A 23013-nucleotide genomic window follows, 5' to 3' on the forward strand; every position below is an offset into this window, starting at 1 on the left:
TCTTGTTTCCAAGTAAAGATGCCTTCTACTAATAATAATTCGAGATGTTCAATTGTCAGGAGATGTTGCAAAATGTCTTCTATATGTGTAATCCTAATAATTTTGGTTTGGTTAATTTTAGCTGTCATTTTTCCTTTTGGAATTGACAAGGACGAGTATAAAACTAACATGACTAGTAATGTTGTGGTAAAACAAGATAATCATGATAAAGTAGGCAAGTCTAATAAAATCATAGAGCATAAACCAGAGATTCATCAAGATAGATCTGTTGGAGATTTTTCTAGTAATACCTTTTCAAGTCTTTTATCTGAATATGTTAAGGTAATGGATGTGAAAGATTGTTACATTTGTGTGAAATTACCCGCTTCTGTCTCTGAAGGGGTGACCTATAATATGCTTCCTCTTACTTATGGCATCACTTGTAGTGTAATAGCTAGTTTGTTTTAACAGACAGGTCGTCTAGAATACTATTACTCGAATTTCGATGAAATATTTGCAAATTTAAAAGTTGATGACAGCTTGAATAAACTGAAACATGCTAAACAGATGAGGGAATTTTTCATAGTCACTAATGAACTTACTTATGAGTATGCTTTTAGAAATATTTAAACATGTAAGTTGAGGTCGGAAGAAAAATCATTTTTGAATCTGGTAGAAGAGAGAAGGGCAATTTATAAGCGAAATGAGATGCTGAAACAAACCAAATCTAAGTTTTGGCAGATCGAAGATGAAAAACTCAATGGTAGAAACGGAAATATTGCAATTCATATAGATAAACCTGTTAGTGGAAAGCTTTGTATTAGAAGAGATAATACTCTGTTCGATAATTATTTTGTAGGTGCTAGTCAATGTGAAGATACTTATCAAATCCTAGGGTGAAGGGGATTTAAAGGAGGTAAAGATCCAATTTTTCCTGGAATTTATTTTGTGTGTGGAGACAAAGCCTATTATAATCTTCCCGATCACTGGTATGGCACTTGCTATATTGGATTAGTTTTTCCAAAGATTTTTCATGTAGATAGAAATACAAAGGGTTCATTTGAAACAAGCAATCACTTGAGTAGATTTAGGAGGGAAAGTTTTTCAGAAATTTTGGGAGACATATTTGGTGCAGTAATACCTTTGGAGGGTATAACCCTGAATGCAGTTAAAATCAGAAAAATGTCTACAATAGTTGATAGATTGTCAACTGATACTGCTAGTGGATTTCAATTGGTAAATACAGAACTCATTGCTATGAGAACAATGGTAATGCAGAACCGTCTTGCATTAGACATTCTGCTCGCAAAAGAAGGAGGAGTCTGTGGAATTTTACATGTCCAGCATTGTTGCACATATATTCCGGATAAGAGTCAAAACATAGAGATGTATATTAAAAATATTACAGAATTACATGCTGAAGTTGTACCTTTAGAAGATGGAGATTTTTCAGAACGTTTGAGCAAAAGATTTGCAGCAATCAGAAACTGGTTTTTAGAGATTGGTAGTTCGATCTTAGGTAAAATACTGTGTCCTTTAATAGTCATGGTTGTAGTGATACTTTTGTTAAAAATTAGTTGTATGTTACACAAGAGAAAGAAATATCTAAGGGAAAAGAAAAGAATTTACAAACTCAGAAAAGAAAAAGAAAAAGAAATAGAATTAGAAGAGTTTCGTAGAACACAATATGAGAGTTGCAAACAAACAGCTGAATCAAAAGTTTAGAAATACTAATATCAAAAAAGTCCAAAACATGTTCAAGGGTTAAAAAATTTCCTAAAATTTTGGGTGTTGTTTGGTGATTTTGAAATCACCAGATGAGGGAGTTGATGGAGCGAGGTGATGAATAAAATTTTGTTCAAACTCGCAAAGTTAAACTTCCATAAAAAATGTAACAGCATTAACAAGCATGTGGTGAAATATTAATCAACTTAGTTTTAAGATGCATTCATTCAGAAAACACGTGGGACTAACTTTTGTGCTCTATGTCGCAAATGCGAAGAAACTATTAAACTAACCTTGTCTATTGTCTTTGTCAGTGTTAAATGCGGCTGTTTAACTAATGGCATGTGCTTATTTGTGTGCTTACGTTATGTCCTATGTTATGTCTTTTCTGTGGCAAAGCTCGAGGAGAAACCCTGCGGTCTAAAAGAAGAAGGTAGATATAAATGCTGCTTTGTGTGCTTAGCTAGGTAACATAAATTAATGGGTTTTTAATTAGCAAAGGGGGTGGGTAACAGAATGGGTCTCAATTCTCTAATTAATTGATGTCTTGTGTTTGTTTAAATAATAGTTTCCGGGTGAGGCCTAAAGACATGCAAAAGAAATGGTGTTTCGAAAAGCTGTCCAGAGTGGAGCCTTGCACACATTCAGAAGTGGAAAACATTTGCCATGTTGACATTCTTGTCAGAGAAAAAACAGTTAAATAAGTTGTGCTAAACATGCTTTTGGAGAATGGCTCAAGGACAGGAAACCGGCAAGTTTGCCTAGGCAAGGAAGTTGTGAACTGTTACTCGAGAGAAATGTTTCTCTTTTGAGGAAGCTAAAAGTCACGAAAGCAGAGGACAATAGGGCTAAAGAAAAGCCTGAACTTGGTGATGAAATGGAAGTGATTTCATGTGGACTGACATAAGACAGCCAATGGAAAGACTGGATTTGCTGAGAGAAATATAAAATGTAGACAGTTTAGCTAGATAGAAAGGTATAAAACCTGACCTCATGGGCAGGAGGGTGCTGCTCGCTTTCCGATTCCTGATTGACGTGACATGCTGTCGGACTTTTGACTCACGTAAGGACAGTAGTCTTAATTTGATTATTCCTTTTCAGGTGGAGCAAGAATAGACAGGGACATAGTTTGAGGGAATGGAAACTGTTATATTGCTTTAATTCATGATTACTGATTTGCTTTTGGGATGTCAGTCTAATAAATCATTTCCTTATAAATTCTGCTTTTATTGCTAATAAAATAAAGATTCTTAATAAAAAGCTCATTCTTGAATAATAAAGTTAAAATAAAAATTAGATTTTGAAACGACAAGCTGGTCTTGTTTATTAATGGTCAAGTTACCATCTAATGATCCATTTACCTGAGTGATTTAAATAAAATTATAAATGTTTTAAACCATGGTGAGAAAAGATAAACTGCAGTTATATATAAATTTGTAAATAGTTTGTGAATAGTTCTGATTAATTAGGTCACATGATTCAGTCGCCCAAAAATTGTCTCGTTGGTTTATGGGCCTTTGTAAATGATTTATGATTAATGGTAAGTATTGTGGTGTTGGGTAGCGTTGTTGAGACAGTTTTTTCCTTAGGGGCGCTGGATCAGGCTCAAGGAACACTAAGGGTGTCTTTTTTAGAGGAAATGCGACTAATGAATCCTAACGAGAGGAGGTGGTCGAGGCAGGGCCATGAACAGAGGCCGAGGAAGAGAAACAGGAGACACCTCTCTAGTACAAGGAAAACCAGAAGGGCAAAGCGAAAGAAGGAATTATCCACTACGCAATCTGAAACAATGAATACCAATCTGATAGTGAACCTCTCAAAGTATCAATTATAACAAGATGAAATTTCACTGCTAAATAAAGGATTATCCTTTTGCCCGGAAAGCCATTACAATCACACACAAGTCAGGATTGACCTATACAAATATATCAGGAAGCTAAAATTGGCCAAGATTCATGCCAACAAACAAGTAAACAAACAGCCTGAAATCAGAAATCCAGAAGCAATAAGTGAAGCAGCTACACCGACTATCACAATAGACCAAGTGCTTGACCTGAAGAATATGTTTGATCTACTATACGACTTAAACGAATATGAGAGGTCAGAGGAGCAAATTTTGGACTCATTGGAAATTCAAACAGATAAATGAATTGACAGTGGATTAAAGAAAAATCCAGATACTGCCCTATTCTATCACCTGGAAATAGATTTGACCTATTTTCAGATGCCGTCATTGAAGAACTGGAAAAATTACCAAAGAAATGAAATCTAAACAAAAGAGAGAACTTAACAAGCAAAGAGAGGGAAGCAATAAAGAAATTGATGGAAATAAAAGAAATCACGGTAAAACCCACTGTTAAAGGGGCAAAATCGAACTAATGGACACAAAGGACTTTACATAAGAAGCCATGAAGCAACTGAATGATGAAACCAACTATCAGAGAATCAACCACAGTACCATAAACAAAATGGTGTTGGAATTAAATCATAACTTACAAGAATGGCACTCGAAAAATCTAATTAGTGATGAAGAACTGAAATTTCTTACTAAAGACTTCCTGGTGATACCAACAATATACTTCTTGCCCAAAATTCATAAAACGCTACAAAATCCACCAGGGAGACCGATAGTCTCTTTATGCGACTCACTTTATGAAAATCTTTCGCAATATGTGGATACATTACTGGCCCCAATCGCACAAAGCATGAGCTCCTACATAAAAAGATACGGGGGATTTTCTCCGAATTCTAACCGGAAATACATGGAGCAATCAATATCTCTTGGCAACAATAGATGTTGTGTTGTTGTACACGTCAATACGGCATGAGGTGGGCCTAGAGGCATGCAGATTCTTTTTGAAACAGCAGAGCAGCACAGAATTGAAGCACTCAGAGATGCTAATAAAATGATTGAGATATGCCTGACAAACAATATTTTTATTTTTGACAAAGAACTTTTCAAACAATGCTGTGGTACAGCCATGGGCATTTTGTTTTCTCCGAATTTTGCAAACATAACCATGGGATGGTGAGAGAGAGAGGTAGCGTGGAACTCTGAAAATCAAGAGGAGCTTGAACAGATCATGTTATGGGTCCGATTAATTAACAATTTGTTTTTAATATGGAATGGCACTGAGCATGAGTTTAATGAATATTTCTTGAAATTAAATAACAATCAAATTGGCCTATCATTCACATGTGCCAAGAGCAGGAAGGAAATCGAATTCTTGGATACTAAAATCTTTATTGAAAATGATCAAATCCAGTCCACTCAATTCGGGAAAAAAACTGCTACCACAAGCATATTACATGGAACTAGTTTCCATGCAAAACCACTCCTTGAAAGTATCCCTTATGGTGAATTCATTCGCATGAAACACAACTGTTCAAAGAAGGAGAATGCAGAAGAGAGTATTCAGGAGAAAATGCAAAGATTAAAAGCAAGAGGCTATAATGACACCACACTAAGGAAATGTAAAAAACGTGCTGACCAAAAACCAAGAGAAGATACATTGATTCCAAAATCAATAATTCAAGAAACAAGTGAGCCGGGACCGCCAAGTTTTGTCACGACATACAGTAAAGAAAGTGTCATGATAACAAATTAAATAAAAAAATACTGCCATCTAATTGCGGGTGACCCAGACATTGGGAAACTTTTAGGACCCCAACCAATTGTTACCTATAGGAAGACCAAGTCTCTTAAATATATATTGGTAAGAGCCATTTTCAGGAGAGACCACATACAAATTGGTTATTGGATCAAGAAAAAGGATTAAAAAAAATGCAATGTGAGCAAGGGCTGCAAAATTGGCAAGAACATGAGGACAATTGTAGAACCAAGTGGAAAGCAAATTACAATTGAGCAAAACATTTCTTGTACATCACAGTTTGTCATCTATGTAATAGAGCGCAACTGCGGGATGAAATATATTGGAAGCACAACTTGTATGGTCAAAAAATGTATTCTGGAACACATATACGCAGGTAAAAATGGAATTATGACATATGCCACAGCAAAACACATGTCATAGTGTCAGAAGGGAGACTGGGGAGCAATGGTCTTCTATGGAATTCATATGATTCCCCCGGAAAAACAGGGCGGGGACAGAGTAAAGAAATTACGACAGATGGAATAAAGATACATCATAAGGGTGAGAGCAAAATTTCCAGAGGGATAAGCAACGATGAGGAACTTTTTGTACACCTGGAATAAGTTATAAGAGAAATAAAACGAATCAAGAACATTTTGCCACTGCATTAAGAACATTTTACCACCATGTATTTACTGTAAATAGTTGGGTACTATACCATATAATGTCCCAAATGATGAAACTGTACACATAAAAAGTTTAGCAAATGTTTTACGAAATAGGGTACTAGACCAAGAAGCATTAACTAATGTAAGGCGCCATAAAATGCAATGTGCTTATAAATGAAATGTTTGCACATGAAATAATGGGTACTATACATTGAAGGTCATAATATAGGTGAAAGAAACATTGCAAGAAATCGCAAAGTGCTTAAAAAGAAATGTAACCAAGACATTTTAAATACCCTGACACATAAGCAATCTGTCTTTTTGTGAATATGTATATAGTTATTTGAAAACAAACAAGCACTACAAATCCCATAATGCATCATTGTAGTAGAGATGGGTATTTAAAGTGTAATAGAATAAGGACTCACTAACCCTGAAGAAAGCCACGTGAGGGTTGAAACGCGTTGGTTGAGTGGTGTTGTGGTGAAATGAATCAATAAGTATTCTACTCTGGAGTGCCACATCATTTGTTGTTTAAAAATTTAATTGGGGCCAGGATCCGGCCCATACGCTGAGCACCCGCTGCTGAGCGCTCTGAACCGAAAGGATCACATAGTGGCAAATATATATATATATATATATATATATATATATATATATATATATATATATATATACATATATATATATATATATATATATATATATATATATATATATATATATACACAGGAAAGTCGACACCTTAAGCAGTTCGAAGGACGACAGCGGACCCAAATTTTGAAGGTGCAACATTTTTATTTGTGCAAGAAACCCCGCCAGGATCCGACCCATATGCTGAGCCAGGCTGGCGGTGGCTACTGCCAGCCTGGCGGGGGCAATCCGCCCGACATCATAATGGGCCCCTTGGTAATCCTAACTCATCATTCAGTTCTATCACATTTGATGTGTCATTGGCAAATATATGTACACAGCTTAATAAAGCAAAACATTTGCCAAACAAGTATCACAAATATTAGAGATTTGAGTAAATAATCTCTTTGAATAGTTACAGAAAGTTAATTTTAGGAACACCATTATAACAAATTTAAAGAGTCATTAAGAGAATGGAGTATATTTTATATTTGAGAAATTGATTGACTTAGTCTACTTAAATGGTCACTGTCTTAGGAATGCTAAATCTGTGATGATAAGCTGTGAAAATTATAATAGGATATTTTTTCTGAGAAGCTTAACTTGATTTTGTGATGATTTAACTTGTTCATATTTAAAAATGATTTAATGCCGGGTCTTTTCATTCAAACAACTGTGTGTCCTGGTCATATCTTTGTGGATTGAAAGCGGAAGGAATAACTCACACAGATTCAGTTAGAGTTTATATAACAGAAAACAGAAAGTAATATCACATTAATGAAGCAGTTGTATATGTATACCTTCACAACTTAAAAAATATATGAAACAGGTTGTATGGATAGCTCAGGGACAATTGCTTTGTAGTAAATTGACTTGCAAAGTTGACTCAAAGGAAATGCACCATATTTATACATGGTCTATTATAAAAACAGCATGAAATCTGCACCAGCAGGTTTTTGACTCCTCATGGATGCAAGTTTCTGAACTCGTGTGAGTGCAGGTGTATTGGCTAATTGGAATTAATACAATGTTTTCCTGGTTTGGGCTGCACATAAGCTTTTCAGGCAAGATCCTGAAAATGTTTTGCAAAATCCCCTTTGCCATTTTAAATTACACATCTAGGTTTTTAATGAGAAAACACACTTTCTTCTTTTTTTTCCTCCACAGAGAAATATTTTCCCCATGGACCCTTTTTCAAAATTCCCACAAAATGAAGGGATATTCCAATCATCTTCAAATGTAGGGGAGGTAATTAATTCTACCCGTGACAGATCTGTCTAGGCTTCCTCTTTCTCCATGATTTCTTTTTCTGAACAAAGCAATTTTACAAATCATCGTAATTTTAATATGCATATTGAAATCAAGTGAGATAAATGGTTGAGTATAATATGCTCTTGCTCAGGTTCATTTGAGAATAGGTAATCACAATAATTCAGTGGAGGACTTCTTCTGCCATGACACGGTAGTGGTCCATGACAGAATCGAGAGGCCTTTGTTAAATGTTTGTTTTCTTCGCATTTCCAACACCTGGAAAAAGTAGTAGAGCTTACATGTTAAATGTTATTAATTTCGCACATTGGCTTCTCTGGGTGGCACCATCGACCAATGAGCTTGCAGACAAACAATTTGTAGCGTGCTTCAACCCTTGCAATCAATGACCACTCCCTGACTTGCTTATGAGTGTTATGATTTTTCAATTTGGGGTAAAAAGTATGTCCACACCGCACAACAGATAGTTAATGGTTATAAAAACTGTATTTGCACAACATTTGCGAAATGAAAATCTGTTGCTCAAGATATATGGGTCTTTCCATAGCCAATGACACAGCCATAGTTAGCCCTGCAGTGGTATAGGTTATAAGGGTTACTTACTATGGGTCAATGATGTCTGTTTCACTTGAGGCCAAGCCCATCTGGCCAATGTCCTTTCTGGGTTCATACACATTAAGCCAATGGGAAATAGATGTCTAACACTTTCTTCAACACAACAGTGGTACTGTTCAGTATAGGCTCATTAGAACGTTGTCTTCCAGTTGTTCTTTTAGAGTTCACCTACACAAAAATAGTACATTTACTCTTGTAAAGGTTTGGGTAGTTATTGAGTAGATTAAGGCTTTTTTAGAATGTTAAAAAAATCCAAGAAGTGGTGTATGTTTGCATGTGTTAATGATCAGAAAACATGCATTTGCTCATGCTGTTTTTTCTCATTTTCCAATCTGGAAACAATTTTCCCTGTTGATACACTAATTAATCCACTAACCACCATTTGGAGAATGCCTTCTCCCCATTTACTCCATGGAAATTGATTCACAAGAGTAAATATTTTACTTGATCCAGGGTGGGATAAGGGCAAGAACATGTTAGAGAATACTCACAAATTTCAAGTTCCTCCAACTTTTCACAGCACTCCTGCCAAGGAATGTCCACTCCCCACTCTTCAGAGCGGATTCACTCTCAGATAATATTGCAGCATGCTGGTGTGCCTTATGAATCAGGTTCTTAGAAACTATTTATCTGTTTCGATTTGTGTTCACAATACTGTCTATTGTTGACTAATAATTTGGAATTTACAAATAGTGTATTCATTTTGGAGTCACGAGTCTTTGTTACCTTCAGTTTGATATGTTAACACTGATGTTTGGGCTTTTCATGCTCTGCCCAGCCTGTCACTGCTTTGAACTGGACGTATGGCTCATTGAAGAACGAACTGAACTGAACTAATTTTCAGTTTGTATGAGTTATTACACTTTTACAAAAAAAGTGCAGTGCAAACAAAAGTTACTTTTTTCTGCTTTTATTATTTGACACTTGAATGGCAAAAGTATTGAGTTATATTTTGCATTATCAATATACCATGAAACATTTAATAATGCATATTTTACACTTGCTGATATTTTGGACCTAGACTAGTAAAACTATGGTGTATCTTGAAACATCAGGATGTTAACGGCTCTCAAAAGTATATTGCTATTTCTAATTTGGACCTTTAGCATTTAGCAGCACATTGTAATAAAAAGCGGATTAAATAAGTACTAAGTAGATAATGCCAGTGTCATAAATAGAAATTTGCTGTATGCTTCCAATATAAATGTGTAAAGTGCGCTCTTCATGAAAGCATTTCTAGGTGTATCACACTCTCTGTTTTGAAGACTAAGAAATACAATTTGGGACAAAGGCTAAAGTGATGTACTATATTTCAACAAGATTGAGTAAGTGAAATATATCATATTTCGTATATCATTTATACAGTAGTGAATTTAATGTTGCTTTATAAAAGTTTTGGCAGAGCAAAGGCTTTTTTACATTAGCATGGGCATACATGTCCGGTAATCTTGGACAAATGAAACCCATTCCAATATGGATGCCATGACTCATGATGCTGGCGTACAACTTGCCATGATTTGTACATGCGCCATGACATGCGAGTCATCACAAGTACACATTTCTGTTTAATGCAGTATACAAGTGCATATGTCATGTTGCTGCGTCAAGATGGAGGACACTGATCTTGGAGCAGTAAATGAAGAAAAAGGAATTAAACATGTGTGGAAATGCAGCTTGAGGAAGAAGCAGTCTTGCGGCATATTGTAGCTACAAGGTGCTCCAATGAAGGAAACAAAAATACAAGAAAAGAGGGACGGTCAGATGCGGAATGGTTGAGTATGTGGAGAGTGAGAGGAAAGAAAGGCAATGCGAGAGTAAGGAGAGGGCTCAATTGAGCTATATTTTTTTTAAATTATTTAAAAAAATAAAATCTGGATGGGGCAGAGAAGGTAACAAATAGGCATGAGGGGAATTGGAGAGGGGAGATGTGAAGAGGGTAAGAAGCACATGGGGAGAGAGCAAAACAACAAATGCACTCCTATGAAGTACTCAAAATTTACTTTACTGAATGTAAGCCACTTCAGCAATGGAAGGATATAAACACCCAATCAGCATGATGTAAGACTGGAATGCTTCAGGGTGGGACAGGTGAAACACAGGAATAGGAAGGAAAGCAGGTGAATGAAGAGCAGGAGAGCGAGGTAGACAACCCAGCCCTCCAATCATGATGTTATGCTTGTCTATAATGTTTAACTGATTACCACAGACATATAAGGATTATTTAATCACAAATGACATACCCACTGACATTCCTAGACTGCACCAACAAAAAGAACTTAAAGCTACAAGTGGTATTGTCTGCAGGTGCCATACCAGTGCAGATAAAACACTTGTTTGTCAGTCAGTTCAGTGAAAAACAAACCAGTCCCAACAACGGAGCATGGGACACTGAGAAATGTGGGCAAAAGCTCGATGAAAGGGACACATTAATTTTTGGTCAACCTCTACAAATCCATGTTCCATTATTTTAAAGGAAACTGACGAACGAATGTTGATAATGGCCCACCAATGCTCTATTAACTGTTTTTTAAGTAACTTAAGTTGTGCTACTCCTTAATGTATTCCGTTGGGAGGTAAGAGAAACTGTACACATTTAAATTTATTGACTGACTTTTTGAAGAATTAGAAAATAGAAAAAAAATCCTATAGCTATCTCGCAAGCTCCAGAATATTGGGGATAAATCGTTCAAAAAAGACTTTGACTTCTACTAATTAGTTTCTATTCTAGTGATCGACCTTCTCATCGCCTGGACACATTCAAGCTGATCAAAGTTGCAGAGTTTAAAATGTTTCTTACTTATGGAATCTATCCTTTAAACCATACCAGTGACTAGGACTTTGGCTTCCAAAAGTCCTCACAATCATACATGATAATACAATTTAATGTATAACAACACAGGGGGGTTACAAGACAAAACGCCAGGTGTTCAACAAAACAAAAAAATACAAATAGGTCGTAATCGGTTTGCTTTTGTTTGTGTTTAAATGTATTGCTTATAAATTAAAAAGAACGCTGTCTGTAATATTTGGATATATTTTTACTTCCGAAGATCTAAAGGCTTACCAACTACTCGGTCTGTTGCGTTGTATGCGTGTTAAATGTCTGCCATACTTTTTCCCCACATATGTGTCAGCCTAATAGTGATCTGTTTTGTATTTTCCACATTGCCTGTCTTGGATACTTTCCTATGGAGTTTGGCATGTCCTATGCATTACATGATGATGTTTGGTCGGACGCAACTGCTCTAATGTCTATCTGGTCTTCATTTTTAAATGTACACGTTCTTCTGTATGTGATGACTGATACTGATGACGCTCCTGAGTGCAGCACCGCAGGGCTCTTCACTTCGCAGTGAGCACGGTATAACTGATTTCACTGATTCCCATATCACTAATAGTGCTTTTCAAGTAGCAGTTCCTATGTATTTTCTTAAGCCCCTCAGACGTGCTACGGAAATAGCCTGCTTAGATTTTGGTATTTTTGTAATATTATTAGCAGTCTGTCTTATATATATATATATTCACTGAAAAAACCATAAGTTATAGACCATATATAGTTAGGAATTAGCATTTACAAAACCTTGAAAATTCACTGAAAAAACCATAGGTTATAGACCATATATAGTTAGGAATTAGCATTTAAAAAACCTTATTTTACTCACACAAAACCATTGAAATTCCATATATAGTTAGTTGCACTAACTATATATCGCGCACCCGCAATCCACTGCTGATCATGTCACATATTACATCATTCATGACATGGTCAGTGACATCACTGATGACATCACTGATGACATCTCAAATGACATCACTGATGACATCACTGATGACAACATCCAGTGACTGTATTTTTCTGTAAAGTTAAAATATGTCTTGAGTGGATGTATAAGTGTCTGGATGAAGGATTTAGTAGGTGCATGACTGACTGTATGAGTGAGTGATTAAATGTGTCTCACTGAATGCATGGGTTAGTGACTAAACTGTCTTAATTTGTGCATCATTATGTCTGTTGTTCTGTAAACTGCTGCATGTGTTGATCATTAGCTATACGAGAGGCTATATGTGTTATTAATTGGTTGCCCAAGTATTTCTATGGGAGATTGAGTTTGTGTGGGGGTGGCTGGAAGGTGTGTGACTCTATGCATAGATGTGTGAGCAGTTTATTCACTAGGTGTATGAGTTCAAGAGTGCATGTGGAAACAGCTACATGGGCAGTTGACTGTGTGCATGAGTGTATTGATGAGTGAATGGATATCTCAATGCTACATGTCATAGTAAGTACATATGTAAAACACAGTACATGTGAGAGTTGGCATATATAAATAACTGTGCATGAGAGCCACTGAATGAGTGAGTGGTTGTATCGATCATTGTGAACTTGTATCAGGGATTGTATAAGAGAGTAAATATGTGTTAGTATATGTTTCAATAAGTAACGTGTGTTTAACTGTATAGTTGAAGAAATGGAGGTGAGATTGTTTCTTTGCATGACTGACTGGGTGTGTGAGTAACTCCATGGATGAGTGGCAGTGTGTGAGTGTCTGTATACACTGAGTGTATCTAAGGTTATATTAGAGTCTGAAGAGGTTTATCGTATTAGCACAAGAATGATGTCAAATGAGATGTCATCAGTGATGTCATCAGTGATGTCATTTGAGATGTCATCAGTGATGTCATCAGTGATGTCACTGATCATGTCATGAATGATGTAATATGTGACATGATCAGCAGTGGATTGCGGGTGCGCGATATATAGTTAGTGCAACTAACTATATATGGAATTTCAATGGTTTTGTGTGAGTAAAATAAGGTTTTTTAAATGCTAATTCCTAACTATATATGGTCTATAACCTATGGTTTTTTCAGTGAATTTTCAAGGTTTTGTAAATGCTAATTCCTAACTATATATGGTCTATAACCTATGGTTTTTTCAGTGAATTTTCAAGGTTTTGTAAATGCTAATTCCTAACTATATATGGTCCATAACCTATGGTTTTTTCTGTGAATTTCATTGGTTTTTTAACAGCTAATATCTGTAGCTGTAAAATGTATTCTTCTTTAAATCCAAAAAGATATTTTATATGTTTATGAATAATTTTTTTTTTAAATATTTTTTTTTCTTCGTTCCCGCTTCGCAAATCGGGAAGCTTCCCGTTAGCTGACCTTGATGCCGCGAAATAGACCGCGAGCCGGTAAACGTTTCTTTACCGCAAGTGCCGCGTTACAAAACAACATCGTGACGCCTCCCGTCCGCATGACGTTTCACGTTGTCGCGTGATACGTCATATGACGTACTACGTTAGCGAACTGGTACGCGAAGCGAGTCGCAAAGCGCAGGTTTCTGGAAGCAAACCGGGAGGCCCTGCAAAGCGCTTAACGTAAACACAGCAAGTCATGTGACTTGGTAATAACACTTTTCATTGGTTCATTTCACTTTTGGTTTCCTAATGATGTAAGACTAGGTCATATAATCTAAAATGAACACTTTTGATTGGTTGAGAACTCTTGTTTTTCCCAAATGATGAAAATCCCTCCTTCTTTCCTCACTCTGACTTTCATCATTGTGAGAGAAAGACCCTTTGTGATCACTGAGCAATGGCTTCTTTAGTAGCTTCAGCTGGTGCTTCCCCACCACCTCCACCACATCCAAGGAAGAGTGGACCACCTGCTCAAGTTATAATTCAACAAGAAGAAGAAGAAGAGGAACAGGAGGACGAGCACGAAGAGAGGCAGTTTTTGCCTGAGCAGCCCAGGACGTCTCACAGGAAAGAAAACTTCATTTGACAATTTTTTAAAATTCCCAAAGGTCAGAAAAAAGTAAATGCAAGATACGTAACTTGCCTTATATGTCAAGATAGACTGTCCAGAGGGACCGACAAAAAATACAGTTTCGGAAACTACACAATGCATCGCCATATGACTAGGTGGCATCCTAACAACTACAGTGCTGCACAGTTTCGGAACGACCTAGATAATCTCCCTATTATGGCCAGAAGATCTGTTGTACCGGAAGTAACGGGACCAGAGGGCAGGGAGATGGTGCCAAATATACAAATGAGATTTGGTGATGTAAAACACATCTGCGCATTTTGCGATGGATTCCTTTCCTACGGAGAAAAAAGCATCACTCTGATCAACAGAGCTATTGACTATCATATGCAAGTTTGTCCGAAACGCCCAAAATAATAAATACTTCTTTTTTTTGTTTTGTTGCTCCTGTTGAGCCCTTTACAATGAATCGTTTTCATTGCCCCCTCCAAGAAAAACCCCAAAAAATATAAAACTGTTCCGAAAAATTCAAAAACAGTAAAAAAATGTTCAGAAAAATAAAAAAAAAAGTTCTTTTCAGAACTACCTCCCCGTTATTAAAAAATTGGTACAATATTTGGAACTGTGCCAACCTCTATTTCTCTTAGTTCGCTTCCCAGTTCGCTCGCCGGTACGCGAACCGGAAGCGAACCAAAAACAGTAAGTATAAGGGAAGGAAACAGACACTTATGTTAAAAGAAAGACAGCTATAGGGGAGTAAACTAGAGATACTATTACCCGTAATCCACTGCTGATGATGTCACATATTACATCATTCATGACATGCTCAGTGACATCATCAGCAGAGGATTGCGGGTTTTTTGGCAACATGCCTTATCCACGGTTTAATAACGCTGCCTTTTGCTTTATATAAGTTTTCAAATTGTATGAAATATATACCAATAGGTCGTTAAGAACCTTTAGGTAGTGCTTTTCTTCATGAGGTCTGGTCGCTTCCATACACATACAGATGTTTCAAAGATGATCAAGAAGTTTATCTGAATGGAGAGGAATGCACTGAGACGCCAGATCATTCACTAATGTGTAGGCACATACAGTTACACGGTTCATGCAACAAACACCGACCAAATATGGCTTGCGTGTTGTAAGGCACGCCAGTTCCTGCTATCATCCCCACGTTCAAGTTGTTGGAAAATGGTAGTTATTTGATGCTCAATAATGAAGATTGTTCTGAGTTAATTAAAAGTATTCCTTTTATCGTAACAGTAAGTGAACGGGTTATTTGCTGCAGAAATGTTCTATTTCCTCCCACACATGAACATAGGGAGTTTTCAATCTGGCCACAAATACCAACCTTGGGACACGTTTCAACGGCATGGCAAGAATAAGAGCTCTTTTGTCTCAGAGAGAGGTGGCCTTGAGTTCGGCCCGTGAAACTTTCGTACTTCACATAGCGAACACCCGTACAGAGGTGCACACCCTTTTCAATTAAGATTTGCCTTTCAATTTCAGCAACATGTTTCCGACTATCTTTAACGCATCCTCCACAAAGTCCCTGGCGCACTTTTTTAAAGTTGTTACCAGTGGTCTCGTGACTTCATTTGAGAAAATCTTTGGAGTCATCCCTGCTTCCTTTCATTCTATTTTCTGCACTCTGGTTCGTGGATTGGCATTTTTACTTGCATTACCAGCGGACGCTCTTGTGCTTTTTTACATTTTTAAATATGGATGTCCCTCCTATGCAACCTCCCACCCTGCAGCTGCTGACACTGTTCCGCAATCGCATGCTAGAATATTATGGCACAATGCCGCTGGCGATATTAAGCACGGCATATGGATTATCTTTTCGATTCTCCTACTTCACCTGTGTCCAGCCTGTATTTCACTGCCTGACCTTTGATTTCGATTGGGCCATTGATTTGTGTCTCTGCGGACCGGTTTCTCCTGACGTCGACTTTAATCAGCTGATGACTCCTATCATTACTCACGAGTTGGTTTGTCCTGGCGAAAGGATTATGGCTGTGGCATTGATGCATGGACTACTTGGTCCCTGGAATTTACTGGCGGCAGCACAGTCTTTCTTGGAACAGAGCTTTCTTGAAAACCCACCGAGCTGTCCTCTGATGGTGATAGAGGATCCGGTGCTGGGAGAGCACGTATGTTCTTTTCCGCTTTTAAATTGGATGGCTGAACTGTTTTCGGATGAAGACGGTGACTTCCTATTGGAGGCTGTTGCAGCTTATTTTGCATACACAGTTATGTCATAGACCTTTTTCATGTTTGATATGCTGAGTACTAGCATTTCATTGACAATTCATTGACTTATTTGTCAAGTTTTTATTATTTACCTTGCCTATTGGCTTAAGACTCGATAAAGTACTTGGCTGTTTTATTTTTCTTTAGCATTAAATTTTCCTAGTTTTTAATGCTTTACCTTGCGGACCGTCCACATATAAACTTGCAATCTGCTCTCATGAGATGGCACTTCTATTATCTTATTCAGTTCGTTTCCGGATCATGAGGAGGTGTCATCTAGGTCCTGGATATCTTTACACCGTGTTAAGTTAGCATGGGCTCATTACCGGTTTAAACGCCATTTTTCCTTTTTTGCAACTTCTGCACACGACACTTAGTTGTTGCTTTAGCTTTCCACCTAGTAGTTCATCGTGGTTTACATGAGAATAATATGTTATTGGTCTACTATCTGCTTTACTTGTTAAACTATATCTGTACAGCGAGTGCTAAAGTTTCAAGAACAACACGATACAGAATTGTTATGAGGTCTGATCTCCACGACTTCATACTCATAACATAAGTGCAACTTCTGCCAATTCTGGGCATGAGGCGGGTTTTATATTGCTTTGCCGAACACACATACACAACAGTTGATGCGGTTCACATGAAGAGAGAGCTGGTGTATGCTGATGTGATTCCTTCAAATCTAAGACACTAAAGTATGGGCACGCCCTAAACCAACACAAAGAGACCTTCTTAGCAAATAATATAATATGTGTATTAGGGAGGGTGAGATATAAGCAGCCGCGGGCCGTGGAGGGAGTTACGATGGGGCAGGGAGGCGGGGAGGGGGAGAAGCAGGGTGGAGCCCTCTCTACCTTGCCCCTCCCCCTCCCCGCCTCCCTGCCCCACCGTAACTCCCTCCACGGCCCGCGGCTGCTTATAAGTGTTGCTAACTCTTATTCATTTACAGCATGTTAACATACTGTCACCATTCGCTTTTTATGTACTAGTAACTATGCTGGTAATTTTGCTACTGATAATATGTGTACTTGTATTCTCCACCCTGCTTCTCCCCCTCCCCGCCTCCCTGCCTCACCGTAACTCCCTCCACGGCCCGCGGCTGCTTATAAGTGTTGCTAACTCTTATTCATTTACAGCATGTTAACATACTATCACCATTCACTTTTTATGTACTAGTAACTATGCTGGTAATTTTGCTACTGATAATATGTGTACTTTTATTATCTAAGGTACTACGCCTGAGAAGACGGCATTAGTAAATAAACATTTCAAATACACATCTGTTCTTCTTAACTCCATGTTCTGGTTTCTAAGAAATCTATAACGACCGACTGTTCATGAGTTCCACGTATCCTGAGGTACTATAAGTTCATATTCTGGATTGTCTAAACATTGAGAGTTTGTTATATCCAATGTGACACTGTACCTAGCTTGCTAAGGAGTTTTTGATTACTAACGTGAGTTTTGGGACACCCTAATTCGCCGAGGTTCCAATCCTCTGTCCACAGTTCTGTGTGAGAACAGAAACCCTGCGACAGGGGCACCCCCGACCCTTGCTGGAGCTTCATCACACTTGCGATACAACTCCAGCAATGCATTCGCCGAGGTTCCAATCCTCTGTCCACAGTTCTGTGTGAGAACAGAAACCCTGCGACAGGGGCACCCCCGACCCTTGCTGGAGCTTCATCACACTTGCGATACAACTCCAGCAATGCGCCACCTTTACGGCACAGATACATCACTCATCTGTGCTGTTTTTGCCCCATGATGCGCCGCATTGTAAATGCAGCACACCATAGGTGACGGAACAGCGGCACAGAATGACTAACACATCCCTGGTGATGCGCCAGTCATCATAAATGTATCCCTATGCTTCTTATCTTGTTAGAGATGAACCGCCATATGTATCATCAAAGTTTTTTGCATTTCCTAAATAGCGAACTTTAAGGAATAAATAGCGATTCTTTACCATTCCTAGTTTGCGATGAGCTATTTGCTAATTAGCCGAATGTAGCCCAATGAAGCCCAATGTAGCCCAATGTAGCCCAAAGATGGCCGCCAGACACACAAAAAAACAAATGTAGCCCAAATATCAGCCAGATGTAGCCCAACTATAGCCCAGTGACAGAATGACCAATCAGCTTCGCAAACCTCCGTTACGCGAAGCGGAGCGCTGTTACAGATATATATCTTTTTTTGAACGTTAATTTCTCAAAATCCACTGGAGCACATATATTGAGACCTAGCAAAGGCACATCGGGCTACCAGTCCCTAATATTTTGCCAAGTTTCGTGCAAATCCATTCAGCCGTTCGATTATTATTATTATTTTTTTTTTTTGCCCCGCGGGGCCCTTTTAAAACCTCCACATCAAACCTAGGGGGTCAGCGAGGATCTACTATGCCCCCTTATAGTTATTTCCCCCTTTGTTTTGACCTCCTCTTGTCTCTCGATCCTACCGAGAGACAAGATGGCGGCCGCTACGGACTGTTTGGAATGTTGACAGACGCCGGAGAACCAATCAGCTTCGCTTCACAAAGCTCCGTTGCGCGAAAAGTCCGCGAACCAGAGCGCTGCCCGGTCCGCTGTTACAGATATATATCTTTTTTTAAACGTTAATTTCTCAAAATCCACTGGAGCACATATATTGAGACCTACAAAAGGCACATCGGGCTACCAGTCCCTACAATTTTGCCAAGTTTCGTGCAAATCCATTCAGCCGTTCGGGCTAAAAGTGAGGCCAACCGCCCTATGGAAATTAACATGGGAAAAACGCGTTTTGGGACCCCCTTTTTTCTCGGCCCCCCCTTGACGAACCCCCCCAAAATTTTCAGGGGCTGCTCAGAAACAAAATGTGCCATTTTCCTGAAAATTTCAGCCAATTCCGTCCACAAACGCCAAAGTTATTAGACATAGAATTTTCAAAAAACCCATAGAGAAAAAATCCTAACTATATATACCTACTGGCGACCGCCAGTAGGTAATATATATATATATATATATATATATATATATATATATATATATATATATATATGTATATATATATAAAGACTGACCAACTGGGTACGGTGAAGTTTCTTCTAAATGATTATATGCTGCCTACTTGGGTATGCTTTGAGCGCTTCTGTCAGATATCCCAGCGACACCCCCTACTGAATTCATATGAACACAAGATAATCTAAACTTCCTTCACTCATAAAGTATTTGCAAGCATGATATCAGCAAACACACACCTTTACATTCACCTCCGTTTATTTACAACTAGCACAAACCTCACCCACTTACTTTATCATCAATATAAAGCAATAATTTCGGCATCATGCCCCCTTCCTCCTCCCCCCCCCAACTCCCCCCACACAGAAAGAATAATTCTAGACTCAAAGTAAGGGTATTTTCTTAAATTGATCTACAAAAGTGTGCAATTTAATACTCATCTACAGAAGTGAATAGGGGGTATGTACTAAAAAATTGTGGAGGCGCTTGCCCCTCTATAGAGCCGAGTATCTTAATAAAATCCTTAGGCGGGTATTTGCTCAAGATTGAGGAGGCGCTTAGGTTGTGCTTCACAAATTTGCGCTGCTCCTGCGCCACATGCAAAACGGTAGTAAAAAACTTCATAATACCAATGAAACAAGCTGCCGGCTATCTCTGCACTGCTGCTCTATGACGTGCCCAATATTCAAGTTTCACATTATGTGAAGAAAACAAATATTCAGCAGAATGACTGCCTGGGGAAATGTAAGAGAGTCGATTGCGTCCATTACAGAGTGCACCAAAAATCACTGGTATCCTATTTATGGGCTCACAATAGAAATTGATGTTCAAAGGCCAGTGAAAATGACTATATGCTGACAACATGCCTTCCTTATTATTTCACACCAGTTCCCAACTGTGTTCTTAGCATTTATCTCATAGTCGATTTTACAAGAAAGTATTGTACAGCGCTGCTTATAGCTTTCTTAACAAATGCACTAGCTTTAAGAGTTCCTTTCTTTTTCACATATGGTGTGTTTAACTAAAACAATCATTTTCAAGATACAACCTTAAGCTTACAAGTAAACATTTCGAAATGAAATCACGAGACAGCAACATTTTAGCTCTTTTTTCGGTCAGGTTTAGTTCGATCTGTGTTCAATAACTTGTTTAAATTATGTTTTTGTTATTTTATGTCATGAATCAGAAGACTAGAACATGTTAGAAGATCCCAAAAATTACACCCCAAACCTATTATTAGTTGGACAGACAAATAAATGCAGATACACTGACATACCACACATACAGTCACACACTCACACACCTATACAAACATGCAACTATGCACTAGCAAGAGCACACGCACACAGAACACGTACACAAACACACAAACATACACACACAAATACATATGAACTTTTCGAAAGGAAATTTTACATTCATAAATACACCAGAAAGAAAGGCATTACATATAAAAGCATTTGCCTTGGAGGAAACATAGCTAATAATAATAGTAATCATGATAATTAGATAAATAACTATTGATATAGTGTACAATACAACTGGAAATGCGTCGTTATTTGAGACTTTGCAAGCAATATCATTATTTTCATTTCACCCGGTAATTTTTTGTGTGACTATTTTTGCTTACGAAAAGAGAAATAAATCAACTTGCAAATCCACCACAGAGATATCACAAAGCATCAGCAGTCCTGCCCTGCTCTCGATAAAGAGCGAACATTCCCTATCAGGGAACTCACTCCACAACACACAAATTTTGCTCGTCCCCGGCATTCGATACATCACACACATCCTTTTTTCACTTCAAATAACTCACCAGTGCCCTGCTTCTCCAGGAAGTCCTTCCCTGCAGCACCTGCTGAGGGTAATGTTGATAAAACTCTGACAGGTAAAAAAATTCCAGTAAAATAAAGCCAGACCAGCTGGCTTTGAAGAGAAACCCCCTGTCCGGGCTGTCTCAGCCTCAGTCTATGAGGCGAGAAGCTTTTTTCCCTCTAGTTGTTGACCCATGGAATTGTGATGCCAGCGCACAAGTGTCTGGCAAGCCCCGGCGCACCTGCTCGTGTCACTCCAGTTTAAATTTAGCTGTAAAAGGTATCACTGACAGCCAGACCTTTGTCAGCGCTGGCAAAAGAACACAGAATTACAGCCCTCAAAAGCACGCTGCAAGTTCAAATGGAAAAAATCAAATCAGGCGACTTCTCCAAAAATCGTGTATCTGAAAATAGAAATTGCTGTTACATGCCAGCACAACTTCCTCTTTCTAACCTGCGTTTTTGTATGTAGACAGCAATATCCATCTATCGTGATTTGTTGGCGTTTGTAGCACAACCAAAAACAGGCATTCATTCATAACTGAAATCGTTCCAATATTTTTTTTAAAAGCTATCCACAACTTGTTAAATGATTGTTATACTTCTTTTCAATTATCTAAACTCAAACATATAGTTATGTTGGTGGATTTTTTTTTATCATGCTACAATCTTCAGAAGCTTTTAGCTTCTTCCACTGTAGCCGGGTGTGTCTTAGGTGGGGTACTGGTCGTCACTGTTTGGCCGGCTTGTTTACTTTCTTCTGTTACTTCGGGAAAATCATGAAGCATAGCCCTGATTCAGAAAAATATTTTGAAATGTGTATCTGTTGGGTATAGAGCAGTTAAAAAAGAAGAGAGTAAAATTGATGGCATATTCTTTAAGAACGTTCGTGTGTGCTCAGATATTACTTTACACATCAGGTAGGTATTGCTGAGGAGCATGGCACTAACACGCTTTGGACTGTCCAGCTTACATTTTGTGTACATCAGTAATGAAACTGAGGTTGTGAATACAGATGCGCTCATGCTGGCCTTCCAGACCTTCATTCTTGAAATGAAGGGTCCCGACACAAGGTAGGGAGGGGTCCCAGTTTTTGAAACACTATGTAGATATGGTCATCCCTAGAATAAGTATAGCTATGCATTTTGTGCTTTTCCACCTGTTTAGGAGCGGTGGAAAGAAGTGACCCTCAGGACATGGGCCCAGCCTTTTGTGAGATGTGATGCATCACCCATGTTAGTGAAGGGCAAGGGTGGGGGCTGCTGACACCAGCAAGCCACACAGTCGCTATCCAAGTGGGTGACAGGAGTAAGTGAATGCCTAGGTATGGAAGGAGTGTAATGCAGCACTTGCATTCACCATCATGGTGTCCGTAGTCTGCTGCACTCCTTTGTGAATTAGAAGATCTGCTTTTGGTGTGGCCTGGCTGCACAATACAATGCCGCTAAATGTGCATTGCAATGCATGCTCAAGCCCATCTGTGAACCTTTTTGAAGTGGTGGGTTGAGTTATGTGTCTCTGGTTTTTATTCTTCGACTTATTGCACTTTAGGCATAAGTATGCAGAAGTGGAGTGTATCTTTCAAGAAATGGAATGGGCCCTTCGATAGGAAGGAACTGTTAATGCATTGCAAGCCCATGTATAACATACATTTATGTGTGTTACCGAGGAAGTGCTCTCAGTGTAATGT

The 23013-nt window shown here is 38.4% G+C and overlaps 1 protein-coding gene across 12 annotated transcripts in view; it reads right to left on the bottom strand.

Moving 5' to 3' along the window:
• MEF2C (myocyte enhancer factor 2C) overlaps nt 1-21551 on the bottom strand; it is a 566275-nt gene extending 544724 nt beyond the window's left edge. For 3 of the 12 annotated variants that reach the window (XM_078675343.1, XM_078675355.1, XM_078675341.1), the window contains exon 1: nt 21326-21521. The gene's annotated coding sequence lies outside the window, so the exon portion shown is untranslated. Of the gene's footprint in view, nt 1-21325 lie in introns of all 12 variants that reach the window. The other 9 variants (XM_078675348.1, XM_078675363.1, XM_078675359.1 and 6 more) reach the window with 9 other exon arrangements.
• Nucleotides 21552-23013: the final 1462 nt, after the last annotated feature.

The sequence above is a fragment of the Lissotriton helveticus genome, chromosome 2_1 (genome assembly GCF_964261635.1).
Source record: "Lissotriton helveticus chromosome 2_1, aLisHel1.1, whole genome shotgun sequence".
Lineage (NCBI taxonomy): Eukaryota > Metazoa > Chordata > Amphibia > Caudata > Salamandridae > Lissotriton > Lissotriton helveticus.